General features: G+C 41.1%; 1 protein-coding gene across 11 annotated transcripts in view; it reads left to right on the top strand.

Moving 5' to 3' along the window:
* Positions 1-22,207, top strand: part of LOC311272102 (MAM domain-containing glycosylphosphatidylinositol anchor protein 2) — a 256,023-nt gene that overhangs the window by 53,696 nt on the left and 180,120 nt on the right. For 5 of the 11 annotated variants that reach the window (XM_084378258.1, XM_084378253.1, XM_084378252.1 and 2 more), the window contains exon 2: positions 12,269-12,554. The exons of 5 other annotated variants lie outside the window; for them this stretch is intronic. The gene's annotated coding sequence lies outside the window, so the exon portion shown is untranslated. Of the gene's footprint in view, positions 1-6,035; positions 6,062-12,268; positions 12,555-22,207 lie in introns of those variants that run through there. One more of the 11 variants, XM_084378261.1, reaches the window with a different exon arrangement.

Genomic DNA, 22,207 nt, shown 5'->3' with positions numbered 1-22,207 from the left:
CAGGTTGCTCTGATACACAACCTCGACTCTGTTTATATTTGCTAACATTGGATCCTTCCTTTACATTTAACCGAACAGATACCAGTTTCTGACTCCATTTTGGCTCTAGTTAAAATACAAACGAACTGAGCTCCATGCTTTGGTCAAAAGGAAGTGACCAGTGAAGTGATCCTGTGTAATGTAGAGAGAAGGCAAGAAGGGGATAATTAAAGAGTACATCAGCCTGTCTAGTGTATCTACGCCTCTCTCATTAGCAGACATGAATAGAGTTGAATATTGCTCAGAAAATATGATTTTGAAATATTAATTTTCTACATGATTAGATTTGAAACTGATGAGAGACGTAGAGCATAATTAGGCAATGATAATGTCAGCCTTTACAGTAGGACTGCAAGTGAGAACGAGTGAGCAGAGGGAGAGGTAGAGCAGCATGTCTCCGCTGTGATCATTTTTCATTTTGTCGGGGTTTTTAAAGTCGTGATGTTAGCAAATCACTCTGTGCTGAAAGACGTTTGCTCTCACCCTGCTCTCATTTGTTGTTTTTTTTTCTTGCCGTGTCAAAGCGTTTTGCCAAACATCATCCGACTTTAAAAACGCTCTTCCTCCTCGCTTCCTCTTCTACTGTTCACATTCAGCGCTCAGGGGTATCACTCTGTAATCACATTAGCAGATCATTTGTGACAGCTCTTTCACAACTGCAATGTGTTTAACTCCAAAAAGATCCCTTCTTGTTTTTAGCGATGCGCCGGGAGGCGTCTTCAAGCAGACATTTTGCCAAAATAAAGACTTGGAGGAGACAAAATATAATGCACTTTTGTAATGTGAACGCAATCATCGGCGGTGTTTGTTTGCATGCAGTCGGATGTGTCTGTGCGAAATGTGAGGGTGAATAGATGATAACGAGACATCATTATCACCAATCCATTTCCTTTTGTGTGAAACGTGGCCTCAATCCCTTTGAGAGAGCATTCCACCGTTTTGAATACACACAAGAGAGCTGGTGGAATAAAAACAGCTCCTTGCATGCGGAGGACGTAACCCAAACCTTTGCAAATGTCATCTTCCCTGTGACTAAGTTTACTGCTGCTATTTGTGTCACAACAAACATCCCCTGGGTGTGGATGATTGACAAGTTGAGAGTGATAATTTGTCACATTCTGTCATTATTCCTTTATGCCGACTCACTGTTTGTTGCGAAGTACGCTGCAAGACTGTCAGCTGGAACCGCCATGACACCTGACAGCGACACATAAGAAGATGTCTTCCTTTCATATGAGTGAAAAGGTTTAAACTTTCAATTTAAGCCTCTTCCACACTGGGAAAAAAATGTTTATGCCCTTGGATCGATTCATACTTTCAACTTATTTCAGCCTTTTTTTTTGTTATACATTCTGGGTTATCTTCATTACTGTGATGGAGGGGCTTACTTCAAAAGTGTGCTCTTTGCCTAACAGCGCGCTTCAGCTGAAGGTGATGTGTAGCGTGTGATGCATTGTGCAAAGACTCCTCTGACATGCATAAACAACAAGCCGCATAAAGCGCCTTGCATCGACCACAGCCGCCTTCCCGGCAGTCAGCTCTGTGCGGGGCTGTTTAGCAACTTGCGCCATTGATCGCTTAAAGTGAGTACCCGCCACAATCGGCATCCTATGACACAAGGGGAAGCGGGGGAGTGCAAGAGGTGCAATTAGCGGCTCCCAGGAGCACCGAGGGAGTGACAGACAATCAACATGGAGGGAGAGAGAAAGGAGTGAGGAGGAGGGGGGGAGCCAGAAATACAAAAGAGGGGAGGAGATGAAGGAGAGGTGTATATAAGAAGGAAGGGAGGGTGAGGGAAAAAGATGGTCATTACCCAAATGGGTCGTTACGCCCCATCTATCCATCCCATGCTGCCATACCCCCTCGCCCACGCCACAGGAGTTTTAATTGGCCCGGTACACAGTGTTTGCTCAAGCACTCTGCAAGTTTGGAGAAGGGCTCTGTGGGGGAATGCGGTAAGCTCAGTCATCCTGGAAATATAAGATGGAAAAGAGTGGGTAGAGGAGTGAGGTCTATTTGTGTGCTAGTGTGTGCGTGCGTGCGTATGCATGTCTGCGTATGTTCTTGCGCCCCTAAAACTCATATCAACGTAGAGAATTTTATGTTCAGCCATGTGGATAATGAGCAGCTAGAGTTTTGGTGATTTCCTGTGTGGGGCACATTAAAGAGGAATCAGCAATCTTCAGGACTCATTATATTGCTGCTGTCACTGCATTAAAAGTACCGGTCACTAAACCTAAACTCTCCCTGCCAAGATGAAGTCTTGCTCGTCGTAGAGCTCCATACCACCAGAATTTCCCTAGTGTTTCTAAGAGCTGATGCCACGAGAAATAAGTTTTCAACTGAGCGTAACGGCTCAAATGCAAACTGTCCGGTGTAAAGCTCCCGCGCCGATAGCTTCTTCATAAATCCCTTTCTCAAATCCATATGCCTTGCACCTCACGAAGCAATGTTAATTTAGATCCCCTCGCAAGAGCTGAAGAGTTGACTTAAAAGTTGAACAGACTTCCTCGCCCCCCGGCTCTAGGTAAAGGCTAGGCTCCCAGTTAGAAATGCTTTGATGGAAAGACAGAGTGAAGTCTTGTCTCTTTCAATCTGATGAATACCCTCCATGGGATTATCTCACCTGGCAAAGATGGAGAGTCCTTGGCCACAGGGCAAGTCTGTGACACTATTATAGCTACAGTGGGTGTATAATACCAACTGCAAATGCCTGTGTTTTCTTTTGTGCCAGAAAGTGTAGATTAATTTCAACAAGGTCCCGGTGTCTTTCACTTTGTCCACCACCACATCTGAAGGCCAGAGACGGCAGACGGCAGTCATACACTGGTCCATTTTGAGATTTTGGGCTTTTTTACTTCTATAACATGTCTTCATTCTGGTGAGCAGAGAGTATCGATCAACTGGGGAAGTTCATGGGGATATTTATTAGTCAGATTTTTTACACTATTCACCTGTCGTCTGAGTCTAAGTCTGGCCAGATTCAGCACATTGTGCAGTTACAGTCTGAAATATTCAAGAATGCCCAGTGAAAGAGACGTTTTGGAACAAGAAAATACAATATATATTCTGCCGTTTTCTTCCAGCCTCAGGTTAAACCATAGTTTGTCTTATAGCTGCCATTTCATTCATCATTCATCATGGCCTCTGGTGAAAAAAAACTGGATGGGAATTTAGCTGATATTCTGCCTGTAAAGCAGAAAACATTGAAATATCACAGCACAGTGCAAGTTATTTATTTTCTCTTGTGTTTATTTGAATATTTGGTATTGCAGTGAGTTAAATTATTTTAATATTGTGATACTTAGTTACAGACTTCATTTTTAACTGGTAACTAGTAACTGTATATTAAATTAACCCCCCCAACCCTGATAGCGAGGTATAGTAATATAGTATTTTTCAAATATCTTGAGTCAACTTTGGCTGACGACTAAACGGACTAATTGAAACTTAATTCAAATAATCTTTCAACAAATGCAAGATGGTAAGTAAGTAATGGCACCGTTTTCCATTAGTGATCTAATTTAATTAATCTGACTGAGATTGTGAAACTTTGACATTTTGTTTTTTCACTAATTAAGAAAATAGGGCTTAAAAGATTAAGCTTGCTTTGCTTAAAGCAAATGGGTCTGTTTGCATATCTTATGTTTTTTAAAATGGAAAGATATTGGTTACATATTAAAACTTTTTCGTCTAAGAGGGAAAGTCAAGGTTGAACAACAGCGTTGTAAGAAAATATTTTTTAACAAAAACCCAGATTTGCCAACACACAAAGTGGGAGACATCTTACAGGAAAAATGAGCAGTTTGATCACATTTGATCTTTTAGTTGCAAAGAGTGTGAACTGCTTCAACACCATGATCCCATATCTCCCAACACAGTGGGCTACAGAGCTGCAATATACTGCAACAAGAATCAACAGTTTCTAGTCGAACACAATTAAATTCTCATGATGAAATCTTTACTTCCTCTGCATCTGTTTAAGTTCAGTGATGAGGTCAGTCTGGTTTGTTTCACACAGTATTCAGCACATTCTTAAATGTCTTTCTTTCTTTAATTTCTTTATTAACATGCGGTAAATATCTTTACTCCTGTACATAAAAGAGCTGCAGCTGCGCTGAGGAATACTTCAGAGCAGATATGTTAAGTTTTTACATTAAATTAAATTCCATCAAATTCTTCACATCTCTCTACCACGCGCACCACAACACCGAACATTTTTCTGATGGTCGTGTCTGATCCAGGTATGTCAGACGGAAACTTTACACACAAATGCACAGGTCCATAATTGATGTGCCCAACAGATCCAGTTGGAGCAGGGGAATGGGATGGTGAATTAATCATGGAGGCATGTGTGTGAGCTCTTCAGAGATAGAGAGACAGAAAGAGAGAGTGCATGGACCAGCACTGATGAGTGATGGTGAAGGTTAAGACAGACAGGAACCAGTGCCGTGGATGTGCTGGATGGGTGGCACAACATCATGTAAAGCCACATGATGCCTGCAGCCTATAGTGTTGTAATCGCTGACCTCATAAATATGGCAATGAATCACTGCTGGAAAACTACTTGTCATGAATACAATATTCATCACTCAATGGAGCTCGCTGTGCTCTGTCACCAAAGAATTATTGTTTGATGTCCATTTGATATTGCGGAGTAAACAAAATCTTGCTGTAGCCAGACTGACTGGATTTAGCTGAGCTTCTGTATTTCTTCAGTGAAAAACATTTTATTTTGTTTCCAAGATGGATGGTTGTAGATGAAATGGTCGACACGTTTCTGGTAAAATAAAACTCTTTGAAATGCTGGATAAAATGGAGGGCAATTTCTCTGGAACACTTTGTACCGTCTGTATTTGTTGGATGTTAAAAGAAATATTGAGCATCAACCAAGCATCTTTTAAGGACGTTCAATATGATGCCTTGGATTCCCCACCTGCCCTTCAGCTACCGCTTCCTCTTTGCACTCTTTGTGCATGCTGCTGCAGAAACGGTGTGCAAGGAGTAGCAGAAACCCACACGTTTTTTTTTCAGAGCTTCTCATGTCAAAAGAGGTATTAACCCTGTCAGTCCCACTTTTTCTGTGATGCCTGCACACAAACTCACTAGTCTTATCTCACTATTAAACAACATACTAATAATCCTGGTCTTGAAAGCAGCAAAAGCTATCACACTTGCTTTAACCCCTCTGCGTGTGTTATCATGACAATCCAAATGACGTATAAACTTCAAAGTCTGGTTGTGTACCCAACTGTGAAGAGTTCACTGAAAAATTTGATGCTCTGTGATGCTTTTGTAAATGATTTACAATCAAGAAGTTGACCCTTATGCAGTCAGAAAGGTTCAAGACATGATTTGATTTGAGTAAAGCCTGGGCAAATCAATCTGATCAATTCTCACCTTCATTAATGTGTTGATGAGTGATGAGGCTCTTCGTAGACCATACATCTTCAGTTTCACAAAACCCCTCACTGATTAGTTGGATTACTGTTTTGGAATGAGCTCTCCTATTGACACTTTCAGAATCTGGATAAAATGCATTTTTTGCATAAATCATGTAGCCACAACAATTAAACCACTGAAATGTGAAGTGAATAACACTGATCATCTTTTCACAATCCAGTGTTATGCTGGAAAACCTTTGATTTCTGGAATTCACATGGATTGATTCTATAGATGATTTGGCTCTGACTTGTTGAGGCTTGTGAGGCTACACAGGTAGATGGTACCAATGATGCTCTGGGCATTTATAATAATCTACTGTTGAGCCTTTCTCTTCTGGGCTGTGCACAAACCATGCCAGTTTGTGATGTTTCCAGTCAGGATGATTTCTACCGCTTCTGTGTAAAAGTTGACGAGACTTTGCCTCTGGAATTTGACCTTCTTAAGTTTCCTCAAGACGTAGAGGCTTTTCTGTTTTGTTTTTTTCACCAGGGTGTCGATGTGCGATGACCAAGTTCTCTGTGATGTTGATTCCCAGGAAACTTGCTGATCCACTTCAGCTCCACCGACTTAGACAGAGGTGTGTCTTTGACTCCTTTTTTTCTACAATCCATTAGGGATGCTAGATATGGATTTTTTTCATCCATTACCGATACATACCTGCTTCTCCTGGCTGATAAAGAAAAGCTTACCGATAATTCAAATTTTGTATTGTAAAAAGAAGTAAAACCTGTAGTTTATGCCCACCAGAGAGTAAGAGAGGGTAAGATGTAGTACATGAAAGATATTCAGTTTTATTGTCCTTATCTATTGGCTTTGATTTCACCAACACTGATAATGATGATAATATAAATTTCAAGAAAATGTGCAATAATATAATATTTATATTTGAGGAAAATGAAGGACTTCGAGAGGTACAGGTAAGAAAAATATTATTTTCTTCATTTTTATATATTTATATCAACTTGCAATTATAAAATCATGATTATAATGCGTACAAAAAGTATATATGGTATACAAAAAAGCCACATACTGTTAGCTACCTTTATTATAATGCGCTAACCAAATAATCGCCTCTAAAACCTCGACACCTCATTCTTTCTGAAAGATTTATGTTGCATAAAAGACGTTTGACAAAATGTTCCAACTCCCATTTACAGTGTCAACAATGGGCCTTTAAACTCAATAAATAATGTTTTATTTATGAAACTGTAAAAAGCGAGGGGGGATAAAAATAGGATTTTCAAAAGTGAGGAGGGCATATGGAAATCACGTCTTTGGGCGCCTCTCTCCTTTTTTGCATTTAAGGGAGCGTCACTAAGAGAGATAATAAGAGCAGAATAATAACAGGAGACATGTTCACAGTGAATGATTATGTTTTCTGCTGTGTTGACTGATACTCATGCATTTACTTCTGCGTGGAAAAAGATTGGATTTACAAGAAAAGGGTCTGGTGGGAAGAGAAACAATACTTCATACTGCAGAAATCTCATTAGACATAAAGTAATCACATCACTAATATATTCAAAATTCAGTTATTTGAAAATGCGTGAACTAATAAAATTATAGAGCTTTAACTAAATGACTCTCACGATGTAGAAAATAGATCAGTAACCATTGAACATCTGATTATACTGTAACAATGAACAAACAGAGGTCAGGGAGATGCACGATCTTCTCCTCCACCTGCTGCTCCACCCGTCTTTATCCCTATTCAACACATGCAGTAGATGAGCTTATGTGACTCTTACTGGCACTATATAGTTGTACCAAAACCATACCATATCATCATTTTACGAGTGAATATTTTTGGAATAAAGATCACTATATTATCATTCCTATATGAGCTTTGCGATTTCATTGAATTCCCACCACAGAAATGTGCCTGTGAGCTCTCCTTCTCTTGCAGAATGCGTCTGGAGGTCAGGCTCAGTTCAAGAGCTGACTGTGTAATGATCTTAATGCATGCAGATTGTGGCCACAAAGTCATTGATAATCACTGCACAAATTCGCACGACACCACTTTCTTAGTAAATCTGGCCACTGAATGAACATGACATCAACTTAGAAGATGTCAAAAGTGCCATCCTTGAACAAAGACAGGGGTCAAACTCTCCCATCACTCACCCATATTTCCAACTACTGGTTTCCATGTGACCGAAACATCATGTTTAGCTCGAGGCTGCAGGATCATTGACTGTATAAAATATGTATAGAGCTCTCTGGTCTGAAAATTGAAGCTCAGTTACTTGGGTTCGATTAAAATATAGGTTCACTCAAAGATGAAGATTGAGTCATTATCTACTCACCTTCAAACCAATTAAAAGTTGGGGTAAGTTTCGTAGTCTGAAAAACATTTCTGGAGCTTCACAGCAAAACAGCGCTGCGTGATTCTCCCAAATAACTGAAATCGATGGGGACTTGTTTTAAAAGGTTAAAAAGCAACACATATAACCGCTCCATACAATGTGTCTGACGTAATACAAGTTTCCAAAAGTGCAGAGATCCTAAATTGATTAGAAAAGATGGTATTTACATCCTTTTTAAGCTTCAGATAAATGTCATGCCAAGAACCGTTTTGAAGGATGGCTTTAGGTTTTGATGGACTTGCACAGGGTCCCTGTGGATAAGAGAAAAGGGCAGAACTTTAGTAACTGACAAAATCTGACCGAAGTGCCACGATGGCAGAAACTGGGGAAATAAAATCTCTAAATTATCCTTTAAGTTGTTGGCTATTCATCTTGGCTCAAGACTGTGTGACTGCGAGCAACCAAGTCAGTCATCCCGAGTGAGAGAACTCATCTGTCTGCCACTGTACAGCCCATTGCCTTCGAACGCTATGAAATATCTTTGTCTGCCATTGTATGAGTGCAACTTAAATTGTCTATGCTTTTTTGAGCTGCAGCAAAAAATACCATCATTTTCGTGAATGTACTTTACAAGGGCAAAACGACATTGTGCATAGAACAAACAAAGACGTTAAATCACGCAAGCAGAATATCACTTCCTGTACCCTTTCAGCTCCAAGGTCTGATATGAACCGATGTGATGGGGTGACTCTGGATGAGAGAATGGACTTTTGAGACGCTGATTTTAACAATGAAGAAAAATCAAATTCTGAACAGACACGACTTTTTACTAAGAGACTCAAATACCATCTAATAACTGGTTCAGATGTACTGCAGAGCAGCCATGTGCTAGGTCGAAGACTCATGTTTCATGGTCTAGCTAGCTCTCTGTCCCTTCCTCTCCATCCCTCATGTACACCTCTTCTCTCCCTTCCTCGCTATCTCTGCGTCTCTGCCTAAATCTGTTCTGCTCCAGCAGACTCTCTTCTTTAATCCTATCTGATGAGGACCCCGGTTGCCCCCCGCTCCCTCCCGCTCTACTGCATGGAGGAATGTATGCTAATGTGGCCCGAGTGCAAAAATGGAAATTAGACTACTCGCACTCTCGCAGCAGCCTGAGACAATGCAGCCGTAAAATGAAAAAAAAAAAAAGGAAAGAAAAGTCGCAGCATTGTTCCACAACAAACCTCAAACTGGAAGATAAGAACTTGTCAAATTTGATCAGCGATGAATTATGCATCACTGGCCACTGAGTTTAAGCGTCGTGCTTTTTGATGAATCCCCTTTATCTCTTCATCTGTCTCAGCAATCACACCCTGCTGTCGAGGACTCTCTCTTTATGTACACTTTATATACGCCTGTGTGCGTATCCGGCTTGTAATAACTCTACTGTCGCTTGTATGTGTACTGTAGGTGTGTGTACAGATAAGATGCAGCCTCTAAAAGTGATAAAGACACAGACAACAACTTTTTTGCATTTCTGATCCTCTGGAGAAAAAAAAAGCAGCATATTGTGAATTCAGATGCAGGATGAATAAAAGCGGCTTGTAAACAGCTCTTCTAGGGAAACCTTAGATGTAAGCAGATAAGAAAGCCTTATCACAGATACCACTCGATCTGGGCAAGTGTTTTGGGGAAAGAGCTGCTAACAGGATTACGTCTTGCGTGTTCACCTTTTACCAAGCAGACAGAGGAGCTTGATCGATATGTGACTAATGTGATCAGGGAGGGCTATCACCCCCTCGTCTTGTGCTTTCAATGAAACCCCATTAACCATGTGACCGTGGAGCTTCAGCACAATCTTTTTCCTCTCAAACCCTACGGCGAGCCAGCCGACTCTGTGGGCATAATACGCTCTTGAAATGGGACACATCTGATATCATCCGACGTTTCTCAATTTTAAAATTTGAATCCATAGTGGGGCTGGAAGGAAAATCAGCCGCATTGCTAACAGATCAAGGTTCTTGTCAGTAACAATTCAGCATGTCATCCAGGCTCGTTTTCATTTACCTACAGGACTGCAGGTAGCCTGAGCTGGGCATATCTCATTAAAATAGAGGAGAATGGCTCTGCCGTGTCTATTGTGCTCAGTAATTCCTCGGTGATGTATTCCTCCCCCATCTAGCTAATGTAACGTCGTTTCAGATCCCCCCTTTTGCCTCTCCATTTTCTCCTTCTCTGGGAAGGAATCTGATTTCCCCCAAGTTAATGAAATTGTCACAGCACCTTATGAAATCGCCACCGTGTAAGCAATAACATCTGGCAAATAGATGGTGCATGTAATGTCCGCTGAGCCTCGCTAGACACAACCCTGTTAATGAGTGGAGAGACGAAGTGACAGACAGACAGACAGTGGGGGATGCAGACAGACGGGAGCAGACTGACAAACAGAGTACATGACAGAAAGATAGACGGGTGGATGTCCGTGACAATCTGTTTTGCAAAAAATAGATTCAGGAAAAATGACTTGGAGAGACTTGGAGCACGTGGCTCTTCGTGGAGCTCAGCGATCTCATAGAAATCCCACCTCTGAACTATAAGTGCTCCTTCACTGGCATAGTTTCTGTTGGAGGTTTAGTACCAGGAGCTGAGTGCGCAATGGGCTGATTACACACAGATTTCAGTCACAAACTCAATGAAAACTGCAGGGCACATTTGCGCAAGACTTAATTAGAATGAGGTATAAATTAGGATGAATTACACCAAAAAGTGGAACAGGGTCATTTGTTCTTGCAACATAGTTAGTGCTGAAAACGTTGTGATGTTGTGACTGCTTGTGTGTCATGTAGTGACAACAGTTTTGTTGCTATTCATTTAGCAGAGCAGAGTCATATGAAACTAGATGATAGGAAACAACTGTTATGGTAACTTTTTAAAAATATTCTATTTTGAGGCTTTTCTTAAGGCAATGAGAAAAACAGTAAACAGTCATGTTGACTAGAAGACAACAGTGAAAGGCTGTGAAAAGGTGAGGACCCAAATGCAGACTCAAGGGACAGGCAGGTTGGAGAAACAAAAAGCAAGCTTTAATAACTAATATGAAGTTCATAAACAAGGGCAGGCCACAAAAGCAAAAACTAAAGAGATAAAACTAAACGTGGTGCACACCAGGATAACACAGGCAGCAAATTTAGTTCAGACATGAGGTTAAGTTTGAAAAACACTTAAATACACAGGAATAATTAACAGACAACATACAGGTCAGCAGGAAAGTAGGGCAGGAAAAAGACAAAGATAAGAAGTGTAAATCTAAACATGATACATAAGGCGAGAAGTGAAGAAATTACTATACCAAAAACCAAAACCATGACAGTACAGAGTGGGAGTGCTATGCATTAGATGACTTACTCATCCTCCCACAATTAATTGAAATGTTATCGAAATTTTAACATGGCCAAGTGCAATATAGAAATTGCAGAAGTTGGAATTTTTTCGCTAAAGGTAAAATGTGTGCCAAAACAGCATCATAATGAGGTATTGTAAGGCTGCAGAGCTTTGCTGGCTGACAAATCCTGTCCTTCAGATGTAAGAAAACATGTTTGTTTGGTCCAGGCAACAAATGTCAAATGAGTTTCTTTTGTGATGCAAAAAACGATCATTCTCATTAATTGTGAATTATTTGGCAATTGTAATATTAGTGAAAGTAATTGCAGTATGATTGCTTTTTTTTACCATATCATGCAGCCTTGAAGCTTCAACTGTTGCCATGGTTATTGTTGTCCAAATCCATGTTTGAATGCTTCAGGGGTTATTTTTAATTTTTTGTGAATGAGGAGGGGACTTTTGTTGGCTACAAAAAGAGGAAAAAGAAATTGAGTTCCTCTATTGTGTTGAATTTCGTCTCAAAACCCGCCCGTCACTCTGACTTTTGAGTTACTGTCTTCCCCTCCTGTCCTCAGCCCACAGTAGACTCTTAATTACAGTGATAGCCAAGTATAAAAGCAAATAATGACTGCAAGTTTGAGGAAAGTATGGTGTGTACCCTCCCCCACACACCCACAGAACCTTTAACTAGTTGCAGGAAATTCTCACTGAAGCTTCAAAGCTCGTCAAATAGTAGTTAGGACAGCCCTTGTCCTCTCTCATTCTCTTTGTCTCCTAAAAATTCTGCAGTGTCAGACCCGCTTGTTAGTCAACGGCACAAATTCACAGGTCAAAGCTCTCCAAAGTTATAACTTTAAAACTAATCAAAGGGCTGCACAACTTTATTTTTCTCTGAATATCTTTTTAAATCCAAATGTGACGCAGCTCTCAGTGAGTGAGCATGTAGTGAAGAGGCTCATATACTGACGGTTACAGGATACATCACTGGAGACTGTATGTGCTGTATAGTGATACTGTAAACATCTGCTGTATGTTTGTGTGTGTGTGTGTGTGTGTGTGTGTGTGTGTGTGTGTGTGTGTGTGTGTGTTCCCTGTTAATGCATCATGTTAAGCAGAGCAGAGAGCGCCCGGCTCCTCTGCGGCTCTGGCAGGCCTCTGACAGTTCGTGCTGGCTGCCCTCCCAACCTGCCCTTCCAACGGGGCGCCAGCTGGAACTGCCATCGCCACCGCTCCTCAGCAGCCACCGCCATCATCACCAGGGAGGCCGGCTGAGTGAAGACAGGGCGTAGAGGGAGAGAGAGAAGATGGGAGCTGCCAGCTTGCACCATCTTCACCCGCTCACTGAGATGTTAAATCTGTTGTCGGCCTCTCGTCGCCGGCGCGCCGATTTGTATGCAGGCGGTGAGTGTTATTCATTGCAGAATGCCTCCTTAACCCATCCTCTCATCCGGGCGCGTGCTCACATCCCCAGCACCACACTGTTTTTAAAATCATTTATGATAACAACAGAACATTCGGCGAGTGAAACACATTCAGGTGTCAATGCGGTCAGCTTCCTATAGCGCGAGTAATGCTGCTTGTGCTCTTTAATGAAGCCGAGTCTGAGCAGGATCAAGAGAGGAGGGAGGAGGAGGAGGAGGAGGAGGAGGAGAGGGGGAACTGATGTGATTATCTATTTATTAAGCAGCCCTCCTTGCGTTTTCTCATGTTCTTTGGCACCTGCATGTCCCATTAGAAGTGTTCGGTCAGCAGTGCTGAGGGCAGCACACCATAATTAGGCCCCCCACCACATATCACAGTTCTGCTTGGCTGTGCTCCCAAGAGACACGCTATCATGTCGACACACATACCCCAGACACCCGACCCCTCCCCCCTTAAACCCTCTGACACACACACAAAATACACTCCCACACACTCACAAACAAGCTCACACGTCTGTGCACATCTGCACTTTAAACCCACGATGCACCTCTGCTGCTGATTAATCTTCAGGGACATGCTCAGATATTTCTATCTAGTTTTACATGAAGTGAAGGTACATGTCGTCCTATTAGCGGTTCTCATGTTAAAAGGAATCAAAGAATCAAAGTAATCAGTTTGTGAATAGTCACACTTGATTATGGTACAGGCTGTCAAGCTGCCAAATCCTATACTGTAACAACTTTTTGCCTTCGTCTCCCCTTTATGCAGCCACTGGTGTCTGTTCTCATTTTACATCTATTAGCTACATATAAGTCTACAGTGTTGGATGCCTGCCCAGCAATTAAATGACAGCTTGGAAATGTGATGAATGATGATAGGAAGTAAGTACATGCTTATAGAGGAAAGACAGACATGATTGAATTTTATTATCCCACCTGATCCACCTCCAGGTTTAGTTAATTTTAGTTTATTTCAACATCCATGTTGTGCGGTACACGTGCACGCCAACAACATCCAGATGAAGTGATGCGAAAAACAATGCTAGCTTAATCTGAAATGCAATTTGAATTAGCATCTCAGAAAAAGATTAAATCTAATTTCCCAGTGAGCTCCGTAGGAAGGTTTACAGTTCTGAGAGCAGTGAGAATTCACCTGCCGCTCACACAAATGTCTATTATCATGAAAATAAAATCTCAGTTGCTTGGACACAGATACGGACAGCCACAGTAGACACAGAACACAGGGAATACATACTGAATGAGCAGAGTTTGTTGCTGAATTAAAAATTACTTCCCCCCCCCTTTTGTTTTTTCAGCTATACACACCAAAAGCAGATCACATCCCAGGTGTTGCTGTGGGTGAAGATTTAGATTTCCAGACGTGGTCTGAGAGAAGATGCCGTGTGATGAGGTTTCAGCAGCCTCGCTAAACCGGTTCTCTGTTACTGTGGAGCGTACAACATCATGAATATTTGAGATGTTGGCTGAGCACATTAAAGCAGGCTCATGTGGCTCCTCCAAAAGCCCACTTTAACTGAAGGTTGAGTAAGGTAGATCTGGAAAAATCAGCAAACTCTGCCAGACTTCTGTTAGTACATGAACAAAAGCATGGAAATGAGCATACCCATGCACTTGTTTTTAATCACTAATGCAAGAATTGTATCACATACATATGGTATTCATGTTGATATATTATTATTAGTAGTTGTAGTATCTATTGGAGGTTATCCAAACTCAAATTGGTGTAACAAGGCTTTGACCAATGGTGTCACTGAGCTGCAGAGTGTTGCAATATTAATGAAGACAGTGTGTTAAATGAACAAAGGTTTTCCTGAACCATTCACTTTACAGCCAAGGTCCACAGACAGCAAAGCATTTCATGTAACAAAAAAAAAGGAGGGATCTGGTCTAAAGCATATCCATCACCTGCCACAAAGTAAGCAGTATCTCACCTCTAAAATTTCATGACACATTGCAAAGTGACGATTCCCCCAGGCTCTGTCTTCCTGGATACATTTTGGCTGCTGTCACGGCAGTCCTGCAGCAACGTTTGACTGATGTGAAGTCCAGACAAGCCAAGTATGTTAGTGTTTATCAGTTCACATTGATCCTAAAACCAGTCTCTCTTTGTTCAAGGAGATAAAAAAAAAGAATTTTGCAGTTTGAAGTTTATATTCCTTTATTTTATGTGTGAAAATGCTGAAGATTAGATGCACAATATGGACTTATTTCAGCCAATAAGATAACTGATAATTTTTCTATTCTAAAAAGTTTCTAACCTATAGTTTATGCACACCTGAGGGTAAGAAAGCGGCAAAACCAACTTTAATGGCGCATACCATCACATACTGGGAAGTATCACAGTGTGACGATGCAGCCCTTGTCAAGTCAATGAAAGAAATTTGGTTTCGTAATATGGGCTCTTTTTATAATTTCATTGCTGGTTGCCCATTATCCAATATATATCACGCATCTCTAGATTAAAGCTGTTCCTGTTAATATAATAAGTAGTTATGATCCCACTGAGAATTAGCACTTTACTCTGCAGGTCCCCACAGCTTTAAAGGGATAGTTTGGGTCTTTTGATGTGGGGTTGTATGAAGTACTTATGGACACCCTCAACCGTATAACATTTCTATTCTTATGTTCAGGCAGGTGGGACTTTATTTTAGGTGGCTAAAAGACAGACTGGTACAATTTCAGCAGTACAAAGCCCTGCTGGCTGCCGGTGCTGCTGGCTGCTTCTCCACACCAGCGGCGAGATGACAGTCATCTACTGTCTACTGACTATGGATAAGCACCTCATACAACCTAACATCAAAATACCCCGAACTATCACTTTAAGGAGTGTTTTAATGTCTTTCAGCTCATTGTTTAGTTTTTTTGGTCATTTAACTTTAATGTTTTGCTTCATTCTCACTATTCTCATCTGCATCGTTGACAGCAGCTGTTTGCAGCAAAAGCTCAGATAATCCAACTAGATGTTACCGACTCACCACCAAAAAGCAAATCAGCAACTAGCTGGTGAACGTAACCGATAAGTTAGGAGCCAAAGAGCCAGATATTCCTCTCAAAATTTGTTGTTGGAATCGAAAAATAAAGCTAGAAAGAGAGTAAATATTTAACCTGGTGAACAGAAACTGACTGCAAATGACTGGAAGTAGCCAAAAATAGTTGATAAAAGTAGGTTAAAGAATTCATAAACTAATGTTTCTGAACTGTTAGCTACCACTCAGAGCGAAAGCTATCAGGGCAAACATATTGTGAGCCAACTGGAGCCAGTATTAGCTTTGTGACTCCTACGTGTGTCTGCTTCCATGAAAATGAGCATTAAGTGATAGATGGAAGAATCAGTGGCCCTGGATTTGAACCTGCCCCGGCCAGCTGGAGTCTGTCTGCGTGGAGTAAACATGTTCTCCTCTGAGTGTTGAGTTCGCCTCCCTCAGTCCAGACACATTCAGGTTAGGTGAAGTGGAAACAATGAATTACATGTAGGTGAGAATGGGGTGGTCTGTCTATATGTGTTAGCATTGTGATAGACTGCTGACCTGTTCAGGGGGCATAGTAGAACAGGCTGCTGCCCCTGACCCTGGAGAGTAGAAAGAGAAAATGTTGTCTGTAACGGCAATGAGTGGACTATAAGAACAGCACATACAGAATAAAAGCAGAAAAATATTATTTGTATACAGGAAAAGATTCTTTTTATTTACATTTGTAGTGATGGTGCTTATTATTAATGTATTTTTCATTTTACAAGGATAAATGCTTTGAATCAGTGTCTCTGACTTCTCTAAATCTTTTATAAAAACAGGTGAAATCAGCCTCTAAAACCCATGTGTCTGCTCATATTTTCAAAATGATCTTTTGTTGGTGGTGGTACTTTTAAATCCAGAGTGAATGCTTGCCAGGCATAAACAGCAGCGTGCACTCAGGTTTTTGTTTTAAGCCAATAGCGAAAAAAAAAAAAAAAAGAGAGACAATTTAAAGGACAACCGGGTGAGCAGATGGCAGAGCCATTATTACCCTACATCTGAACCGCGGTGCAAAATAGAAGAGCCAATGTAACACAGCGCCTGTTTCAAGCTTTGTTTGACCACTCGATTACTTTGTAAAGTGGGCACATCAGAAGGCAATGTTGGGTGAAAATAAGGGACACAACATGATGCGATGCCGCCTGGAGAAACATTGTTTATCGGCCATTGATGATAGAAACATAAACATGACTGGGTTCAGCGTGAAAAAAACCCTATTTTTCCAGTGTGCTGGAGGGGCCGTGTTTATGTTGCATGTCAAGAAAATAAAAAAGCAAATAATTAACATGGCTATCTTTTAAAAAAATTGCATACACTATAAATTTTTCACGTTTTGTGTCACAAATATCGACTCCATGTTGGCTGCTTCTCCCGTTTAAGTGTGCTGACGTAGAAGAAGTGATTAGAATTCAGCTTCCACGGAAGTGAATATCCAGCCCTGTAAATCAAATCTGCTGGCTTATGAAGGAGAGGCAACAACAATTTTGAGAGCAATATGCAATATTCATTGTTCATAAATAATTAATTTGTTTGCTCGCAACTCAGCCTAAAGTGATTGTGGCCCTTTTTCATTCGGTTGTATATCTATGGCAAACTCTGTCCTGCTGAATGGAGTGGCATTTGTATTTCATTCACACACACCACTTTACCCATACTTCATTGCTTTCTGCTGTCACCCCCCCGGCCCTACTGTGGTTTCCAGAAAGAGCTCTGATTCACAATGAGGCTTCCTCACAGAATCAGGCACAGGATCTGCTGCAGATAAAGAAAATAATTACACCCTAATGGTATCTTTCTTACGAAACACCCAATTATCTGCATGTGTTTGTACACTCACACAGGTACAAACAGTGATTACTAATGGCCCTTCGAGTGGTAGAGGTTGGACTGGTGTGTAATTTTGTGCTGATTCAAGGCCTGCAGAGATACAAACCAATACTTGAAGTTTACTTTTGAATAAGGATTTCCTCTCTGTCACTCTTTACCTGCAATTTTAAGCGGAGTTAGTAATGTAATTTACTGTCTGTCGAGTGCAATGTGTACTGCGTAATGAATGTACCCAAAATGAGATCAGTTCTGAAGATTTATTTTCCTGCCCTGGTGCAGCCAAGGACACGAAGGCTAACATGGGCTTCACTTTACCTTCTTTACTGAGAGATAATTACATTCTCAGACACCGAGCCAAGTAGCGCTGCATACTAAACTGGAAATCACATTTTCTATGCAGTTGAAGGGGTTTAAATTGGGAGCCTGATTGTGCTTGCTTAGATCATGGTATTTGTGATTAGCACAGCAGTGGAAATGCACTGCAGTGTATTACTGCCGCCATGAGAAAAACAAATCCACTCAGTTTCTCATTATAATGCCAGTTCTTTTCTTTCAAGGTCTTTTTCTCTTCACAAAAGGACACTGTGATGGTATTATAAAATATGTATATATACGTGTTACTTTCTCAACATTCAGAGCCAGTACGCTTAAGCATGCTTGGACAATACAGCTAATTTTGATACATAAGATATTTTTCTTAATAAAACAGCATGCACACATATATTCATCAAAACACTGACATAGCATAACAAAATATTTCTTGTTGTTAGCATCTTTTCCTATCGTTTGTTGTAATAGCAAGAAAAAACAAAACATTTTTATAATTTCGATTTTAATATGTATTTCATTAAGAATAGAAACAGAGGTAACACTTTCATTTTGACATTTTATGCTGCAATTTAAAGCAGAAAATACTCATATAGTTTATGACATACTATTATGATGTTGTCTGCAACTATGAAGACATTGTAAGTGTTGTATGTATGTATGTTACACTCCATAAAGTGTCTAATTCAGAGTCTTATTTTAAAATCACCCTTAATATCGTAGATTTAATTTTGTTTTAGGCTATTTATTGACCCATTTATTGGTTTTATTCTTCTGTCCTTGTGGTGGAAATCATTATTTTGACTACTGCTCTTGTTTTAATAACTTCAAAACAAATATTTCAATAAGATTGGTTTCCTCCGCTCATGAATAGTGCAATGCTTTTAATCCGCCCAAACAGATTAACGAAAAGATAAGAGGTTTAGGAGTACAGGCATACCTTCACAAACACATGTGGGAGCCCAGCTGTTGTCCTTGAGAGGTTGTCTTACAAGGCGAGTGTCCTTGAGTTCGAGGGTTAATAATAAAGTTCCTTAACAGCAGCTATCCTCTCGTAATATGTCCGGCGCTGCCGTAAGAATTTGGTCTCCTTGACAGTGAAGAGCGTCTTCAAGGAGATTCTCTTGGAAGAGGAATTTGACCTTGTGAATTACGGCAACAGTAGCTTTCTTCGGCCGACTTCCTCTACATGTTGTGATGAAACTGTTGATCAGAATGCCTTGGTTTCAAGAGCTGTGCTGTCTACACACAGCCTTTGTGTCTGCACTGGAAGTTCAGTATTTCTCAACATCACCTCTGTAAATTTGGTTCATTGTATACATTGCACACCTGCAATGCGGGGGTCTCCAGATTGACCGGCTTATATATTCTGCACGTCTTGGCAAGATTTGATCTGTCACATGTCACAGTGGCTACAATTTTGCCAAGCAGTCCATATGATGAATGAATCTGCTCTATTTCTGCGCCAATAACTTAAAATGTGTGTCTGCCTACATGCTGTGGTGGCCCTGCTGTGCTCCAGGGTGGAGCTGCTGATCCAGTGAACTGTTACACCCAGAAAGCTTTTGTTGTTAGCTGTCCAGATGTCATCTGTGCTGCAAACGAAGTTGACCTCTCCGAGTGTGGCCTTCGGATTGCATCCCATCACTGCATATTCTCTGTCGAGGTAGCCGGCGAACATCTTTCTCTGTGGCAGCTTGGGATGGCTCTTCATGTTTATTTTCTATACAGCGCATTGAAATGAGGGTGAAGTATGAGATTGAAACTGTGGAAATAGGTAACGTCTCCTCTATCATATACCCAGCAATGAGCTTCTGTAGATCTTGTCCACTCCAGCTCTGAAATCCAGTTTCTTTTGTTGAGCTGGAGCGCATGCATCACTGGCTGTAGAGTCCTCCCTGTCAGTGCCAGTTTTTTTTTTTTCGGTTTCTGACAAGTTTCTCATTCCTGTCCTGAAATGCTTCAATAAATTAGATGTTGTGTTTTTAGTGATTGAAAGCATTATGCTGCCAACACAAAATTAACAATGGATGACATCTTGCATCTTTGACTGAGACAAACTGAAAATAATGAAGACTTGTTGAAAATATGCCTCTCTCTCTCAGCCTCCAGCCTTCGTTTGGTATTTTGGCTAGTAGCCAACATGACCTGCCGCGCGTATGTCATCATAGGATGGCTCAATTATTGCAAAAGACAAATCTCAGTCTGGCAACACAGTAACGCAGCATTACTTGGATTTAGGGGTTTCGAAAATAACCGGTGTCGACGATAACGGTGATGTTTAAAATTAAAATATTGGGTTATTAATGCACATACAGTATGCACGTATGATAAGAATGGTAATAATCCAGAGTTGTGTTGTTAAAGCTGAATTATCATGGCGCTGGACATATTTTCTCTCTCCTGGTTAACTGTAAGGCAGTGTCAGAGAAGTGGGAGAGAGCCAGAGATTCAGGTCAGTTAACACTGTTTGAGTCAGTGGAGGAGAAAAGACAAGCAGGTCGCAGCTAACATTAGTGCATCACAGTACATCACAGTGGTTAGTTGTGTCACACACACACAAACTCTCTGTCTCCTATTCCCGGCAGTGGATTTTGTTTCATCTGACACTGTGTTGATGCCAGATGGCTTTTGGCTCTTTGTTTCTCACTTCATTTGGTTGCCTTTTCGCTAGTCATGAAGTGTAAATGTTCCTTTTGTACACTTTTGTACAGTTGTGGCACCCAGACTCAGTCTCCATCTCCCTTCCCTTGTATTACAAGTGTTACTCATTTAACAAAAAGAGACAATCCACACAGTAAATAAAGTTAGAGATTGTTTTTCTAGATGTTGTGATAATACCGTTATCCTGACTTATTTTGGCCATGTGACAGTCCAGTGAAAACCTGATATTGTGCCAGCCCTTCTTGGATTAATGACTGTAAAATAAGAATGTTACTGAAATACATTGACACAAGAAGTACATTATTCAATATTATCATGACTGAGCAGATTGTGTTTGAGCAATCTGCTGCCCCTGTGATGTGACAACAATGTGTAGAAAACCTGCTGCAGCTTTCTTTTAGATTCATCCTCTGATCACCTTCAAATGTCCATTTATTTGATTTCTTGCTTTATAACCTTCTGAAGTGAAATAGTTTACTGTGTACGATGTCAAATACCGGGCCACTTAATTAGTAAAGTAGGATCACACAGCTTATTTAGCATGCCATGCTAAGTATATGCTGTCTCACCAAAATAGCCCTGAGAGAATCAATCTGAGTTGGGGCAAATCACTCGGGACAGCAGCTGATCAATAAGCCAATAGGAAGTTCCCTCGTGTTAAGAATAGACAGCTGCAGTATAGTTCAATTAAGAGAGACAAAAGGTTTTCCAAATGCACGGTGTAGACGGATGAATAAATGAGCCTTTAATCAGATTGTAATGCTGAAGGCCATCATTAAAAAGTGAATGGAAAAAGTCAATCGTTTTGAGTCACAAACCGACAGTTTTCAGCTTTGCACTTTTCACACTGTGGTTGCAAGTTTTACAGGCTTGAAATGTGCAAGTAACTTCACACCACTTCAATAGATTCGTTGACAATTCAACCTCTGTGGAGACCAACCCCGATATCTCACTGGGGACCATCACAAAGGGCTGCGGTTTCTGGATTCTGACGGCATCTTGATACCAGCTGACACAAACCGCTGCACCTCATTGTGAAATCTACCTCTTTTCACCCCAGTTATGTGTGTAAATAGTGCCGACAGGCTTCCTGCTGCCGTGAATACCGAGAGTGTCAAAGTGCCGCTACCCAGGGAAAAAACGGGAGGGGGTGTCTGAGGAAACATTTGTAGAATAGAAACACACGTCATGCCTGTCAGAGCTGCCTTTTGTTTTTATTGTCAGGCTAAGGCCTGCCTCAGCATGAGATCTAACACAAGTCCATGTTAAAAGAGTGCGCTGAAGATGCTGCTTTCCTCGGCAGAAAATTAAACGCACTGAATCTAAATGGAGTCAGCTCTTTTCACATGGAGGAGCATAAAGAACAGATGTGATCTAGATGACGCCGTTAACATAAAAAGAAGGTTATTTGTTGCTTTCAGGGAGAATCAGCAGATCAAGTGTGCGTTAACTCATCGCTGCAAACATTTTTATTGGAGTAAAGATTGCCCTGCGTCTTTCTCGAGTGCAGCCTGGAATAGAAGTCGTGAGGGCTCTTGTTGGATGCAGTTTGACCCACCGGCTCTCTCCCTCCAGCTGCTCTCCGATAAGCCACATGCAAGGCATTACCGCGCGGTAAACGAATCATGACACGGAGAAACTAAATCATGTGCCTACTTTAAAATTTTGGCCCTTCTAAATTCTTCCTGCCAGCTCGGAGGTGACCTATTTTCTAAGTGAAACATTCGTCAACGGTGGCACACTGGGGGGCATGCTTGGTCGTGTCCTGCGAGTGTGTATGCTG

Source organism: Pagrus pagrus (assembly GCF_965226575.1).
Source record: "Pagrus pagrus genome assembly, chromosome: 16".
Lineage (NCBI taxonomy): Eukaryota > Metazoa > Chordata > Actinopteri > Spariformes > Sparidae > Pagrus > Pagrus pagrus.
The sequence above is the reverse complement of the archived record's forward strand: the minus strand, read 5'-3'. Positions and strand labels throughout refer to the sequence as shown.